Genomic DNA, 5,546 nt, shown 5'->3' with positions numbered 1-5,546 from the left:
CTCACCACCGTTCTCTGCTAGGTCAGCATGGGAGTCTCCCACTTCACAGATGCACAGACTGAGGCAAGGATGGTGCAGTCCGTCCCTGCCCCGGGCTGACAGCTAGTGAAAGGTTGGGTCAGGATGAGAGGTCCTACACCCACGTTGGTCTGACTTGGGCGGTGACCTGCTTCTGCTCTGGGCTGCACTGCCCCAGATGGACCACTGCTGGTTGGGAAATTACGTTTGCAGGCTCTTTATATATTAAAATATACAATGTAAACACTTCAATATCTAACACGCCTCACTCCCACCTCCGGGATGAAGAATGGAAACAAGAACAAGCATACTTTCTGTTTTATCCATTGGACTGTGGAAGCTTGGGTTTAAAAAAAGATTTAAGGATTTGATCCAGGTTGTTCCGGTGGCTGCCAACTTTGGTTTGATACACAGAGCACTGGATTTTCAGCCTTGAAAGCTAACCTTCTTAGAGATAGAAATGGATTCTTTTTTTTTTTTTTAAGATTTTATTTATTTGACAGAGACACCGTGAGAGGGGGAACACGAGCAGGGGGAGTGGGTGAAGGAGAAGCAGGCTTCCCACTGAGCGGGGAGCCCAATGCGGGACTCGATCCCAGGACCCTGGGATCATGACCTGAGCCGAAGGCAGACGCTTGATGACTGAGCCACCCAGGCGCCCCTAGAAATGGATTCTTAGTATAAACTTCATAACTGGCTGTGACAATTTAGCTTCCTTAGCATGGGGTGGGGGGGAGAAAAGGGGGTGAAAGGAAAGGGAGTGTTTGCTGCCCCCAAGAGCTCCCCATCTTTTATGCCTGAGCCCCTCCGAAGCTGCGTTTCAGCGCATGATTTATGACTCGAAGGGAGTCGGCAGCAAAGCCCAGGTGTGAAGGAAAGATGCCAACACTTCTAAAAAAATGTGTTTCCTGATTGTGCCCCTAAGGGTAGATGTAATTAAGCTGAATTTTAAAAACCACTATGCCTCTGCTTTTGGTTTATGCTCAGTGTTATGATCTTAATCAGGTAATTGTAGCTTGAGGGCAGGATCTATTTTTCTCACCGTATGGGGCTATTTATATAATTTAGTCCCCGGATGCAAAAAGGCGTATTACAAATGATCTTCATATACTGCATTTGCTTACCTGTGCCGACAGCCGTTACTCCTTAGAAGTAATGAGAAAGGTAAGGAAGAATAAAGAGGTCACTCCACATTCCCAAGTAATTAATTTGGGCTGACTCTAGAAGGTAGTGCCATAAAATTGATTGGTTTATTTAATTCAGTGGAAAAGGAAAAAAAAAATCCGTCTTCTGTTTTCCAATGGCAACATAGAAATTGTTTCTGTGGTGTGCATCCTGAGTTAATGTACTATCCTCTTTTATTTATTTATTTATTTATTTATTTTTTTAAAGATTTTTTAAAATTTTTATTTATTTATTCATGAGAGACAGAGAGAGGCAGAGGCAGAGGCAGAGGGAGAAGCAGGCACCCTGCCGAGCAGGGAGCCCGATGCGGGGCTCGATCCCAAGACTCTGGGATCATGACCTGAGCCGAAGGCAGACGCTTAACCGACTGAGCCACCCAGGCGTCCCTGTACTATCCTCTTTTGATAAAGCATTTTAGCAGGAAAAAACTGCTTCTCAGCTAAATTTCTCTTTTCCATTGGGTTCGTCATTTTCTCTTAAACAAATAATGGGCATTCAAGCTTGGTGGCCGTGTGTGCATTTGGAATGCATCAGGGCATATGAGTCTAGTCTGCCTGTCAGATTGATGTCACCTGTCTCCGTGCCCTGCTCAGTGCTTGAGGGTTCCTGTGACCCCCACCTTGTCACCAACACTTGACATGACCCAGCTTTCTCATTTCTGTCCAGCTGATGGTTGCCAGTGGATACCTCCTCATTTAAATTTGAATTTCCCTGATTACTAAGGACTATGCATCTCTTTATATATCATTAGCCTTTTGAGTTTTCTGTCGGTAGCCTGTTCATATTCTTTGCTGTTTTGCTATTAGGGCTTTTCCTTTTCTCCTTCCTTATGTATCATGGATATGATTTTTGGGTCCGATTGAGACGTTGCTGGGTCACCTCCCAATGTGTTGGCTGCCCGCCCATTTGTGTCCTTTGTGGAACAAAAGTTGTGTTTCTCGGGGCACCTGGGTGGCTCAGTTGTTGAGTGTCGGCTTTCGGCTCAGGTCATGATCCCAGGGTCCTGGGATCGAGCCCCGCATCGGGCTCCCTGCTTGGCGGGAAGCCTGCTTCTCCCTCTCCCGCTCCCCCTGCTTGTGTTCCCTCTCTTGCTGTGTCTCTCTGTCAAATAAATAAAATCTTAAAAAAAAAAAAATTGTGTTTCTCAATATAAGCAAGTTCACCAATTATTCGTGTTCTTATTTTCTCCTGGTGGTTTGTACTTTTGAGGTTTTATTTAAGAAGTTTGTCCCATCTCTAGGTCCCAAAGATATTTCCATTATCTTTATGGTCTCACTTTTCACATTTAGTTCATTCATCCATTTGGTGTTCACCTTTGCGAGCGGTGTTAGACCAGGATCCACACTAAGTTTTCTGCCACAGAGAGCGGGATCTCCCAAGGCCGTATGGTGAGGATTCCACCTGGATTCATAAAAATGTTCTCATGTTGTGCATTGTTCTCGATGTACTACATGTAACTCTGTACCTAAGCTCTCCCTTTTGCTACCTGAGTCTGTGGCTTGTTTTGTGCTCATACCATGAATTCTATTCCTTTTTTCTCTTTTCCTTTTTTTGAACTGTGGCTTTGTAAGGTGTCCTAATACCTAGTCAGGTAAATGTAGGCCATTTTAGCTATTTTAGGACTCCTTTCTTCCATATATATTTTAAAATAAGCTTACTGAATTTCTCAAAAAAATCCAAATGGATTTTTTCTTGCATATAACTTACTTATAATTATTTTATTTCTAGATTAATTTGTGTGTGTGGTGCTGTGTGTGTGTGTTTGGGGGTGGGGAGAATTGAATCTTTATAGATGCTAAGTAGGCCATGAAAGAGTATGGAGTATCTTGCCATTTGCTCAGGACATTTTCCATGTACTTTATTAAATTTCAAGACTGCCTCCTTGCAGAGCCCCTGTATTTTTGGTTAGACAAATTCCAAAATAATTCCAGCTTTGATTAGCTAATATTGTGAATTTATCTTATCTTGTATTATATTTTCTGGTTTGAGAAATGTTACTGGTGTAGAGAAATGTTACTGATTTTTAAAAAATTTATCTTTTATTATTCTATCTTGCAAAACTATGTTTTATTTTGTCTGATGATTCTAATGGTCTTTCCTGGAGAAATGATAAGATTATTAATCTCTAATAATAAAGATTTTTTTCTCTTTCCTTCTTAAATGTACACATTTTCTGTCCTTTTCTTTCCCTGTAGCATTGCCTACAGCTTCTAGAACCATAGGAAGTAATTACAATGATGGTGGACATCTGGCCTTGAATCCAGTCTTAAAGAGAATGCATCTAACTTGACTCCATTACTTATCATGTTTGCTGTGGATTTTTGGTATATAGCCTTTATCAAGATAAGAAACTTCCCTTTTATTTGTAGTTTGCTAAGGGTTTCTTCCCTAAATGGGTGTTGAATTTTAAGAAATGCTATTCTGATTCAGATACTTTATTGACGATTCATTGATTCATATAATCATATAATTTTTGTCTTTTAGTCTGTTGATGTGATGAATTACATAGATTTTTTTTTTCTTCTGTTGAACTATCCTTGTGTTCCTAAAACAAGAGTGTCTTCCTTGTACCATATATAAAAAGAAACTATTGGATTCAATTAGCTAATATTTGACTTAAGGATTTTTTGTTCATTATGTTCATAATGAAATGAGCCCATTATAGTCTTATGTTGCCACTCTCTGATTTTAGAATCAAGATTACATTAGCCACATAAAACGATTTAAGCAGCTTTCACTTTTTTTGTTTCCCAGAATAAAACTTCCGTAAGATGGGAATTTGGGCTTTTTAAAAAATGTGGCAAATTCATTTGTAAACCCACTGGAACTACTTTATAAAGACTAGTTGACTCCCATTTTAACTTTGGGTTCTCTCTTGTTTGGGTTCTCTCGTGTCAACTTTGGCATTTTTTATTTTTTCTAGGAATTTATTAAATTTTTTAACTTGCTAAATTCACATTACTTTCTTATTATATTTTTAGTCTCTATGCTATCAAGCTCGGTGATGTGGGGAGATGAGGGGATGTTCTCCTACAGAAACTGCAGTGAGACTCCTGTTTTGGGGTTTGGTTGCCTGAGAACGGGCTACAGGTAGGTATAGGTTGACTTTGCCATCCCTAGGGCCTCCCCGAGTTTGTGGACCAACTGCATTTGGCATTGGTGTTTTAGACAGCCCTGCACCCTGACAGCGGGGAGAGACAGGGGAAGGCCTGAGCTTCAGGCTTTCTAAACCCTTTCTTCTGATTCTGGGCCAGAGTGTGGCAGCCCCATGAACATGGTAGTGGTGGGCTGGGGGACAGGGCAGTTTCTTCCTAGGCTTAGCTTCTTGGCCTTTTGCATTGAGCTTCTCTTCATGCAAATGAAAAGATTGCTCTCCTTCTCTTCATGCATTAGGTGACCACAGGAGCAGCTCCAGAATTTCTGAATTTGAGGAACCTAGATCTTAAGCAATCCCATTGGAAGGAAGGACTAGAGATTTGCTGGGTGAAAGCCACCCCCACTAGAGCCCCTCATGACCAGCACCTGGGGCTTGTGCTACACTCTTACTCCACACTCGGCTGAGTGCTTCTTGGACCATGTGGTGGGCCAGGATTTCCTTGGCCCTGAGATTGTGAAGGGCATACTGGAGGCAGAGATTTTGCAGCTGGACAGTTGGAGCTTAAATTCCCGATTCAATCACTTGTTAAGGGGGTGACTATCAGCAAATGATTGGACTATTTCTGGTTCCCTCTGCTGCAGGATGGAGGAGAGTAATTCTCCCCTCACGAGGCCTGGGGAGGATTGTGTCAGTCAGGGACCCAGCAGGAACAGAGGCACACACAGATGAAGTGACTTGAATGAAGCCTGGATGCACGGCGGGATTGAGGAGACAAAAATGGGATACCGAGGCACCAGAGACTAGTGACATCAGGCTTAAGCCTGCAGGAAGTCATTACTGCTGTGAATATTAGTAAAGGGAGTCCTCCCTAAAATGGAGTTGGGGGCCGACCGGGGGAGCACTCACGCCCCACCACTTGTCCTCAACTGCAAATCCAAAAGGAAGAGACAGACCTTGCCAGGTGGGTACTACTTTGTTACCTAGCAGGAGGAAGAAAGTTTTTCCTTCTCCTGTGGCAACAGCTCAACCAATGAGAGATGGCCACAAATCAGCCAATGAAAAGCCACCCTAATTCAAAACCCCAATGGACATTTTGTTTATAACAGCTCTCCCGGGGCGCCTGGGTGGCTCAGTCGGTTAAGCGTCTGCCTCAGGCTCAGGTCATGATCCCAGGGTCCTGGGATGGAGCCCCGCATCGGGCTCCCTGCTCGGCGGGGAGCCTGCTTCTCCCTCTTCCCCTGCTCGT

The 5,546-nt window shown here is 43.1% G+C and overlaps 1 long non-coding RNA gene across 1 annotated transcript; it reads left to right on the top strand.

Moving 5' to 3' along the window:
* The first annotated feature begins 3,506 nt into the window (after positions 1–3,506).
* LOC123845573 (uncharacterized) lies at positions 3,507–5,039 on the top strand. Its single transcript, XR_006791065.2, has 3 exons — positions 3,507–3,527; positions 4,185–4,293; positions 4,942–5,039. It is a non-coding gene; the product is annotated as an uncharacterized LOC123845573 (long non-coding RNA).
* Positions 5,040–5,546: the final 507 nt, after the last annotated feature.

Source organism: Mirounga angustirostris, unplaced genomic scaffold (genome assembly GCF_029215605.1).
Source record: "Mirounga angustirostris isolate CCGP_5_RB_7025 unplaced genomic scaffold, mMirAng1.0.hap1 SCAF_6, whole genome shotgun sequence".
NCBI classification, from domain to species: Eukaryota; Metazoa; Chordata; class Mammalia; order Carnivora; family Phocidae; genus Mirounga; species Mirounga angustirostris.
This window is presented reverse-complemented; position numbering and strand designations above follow the sequence as displayed.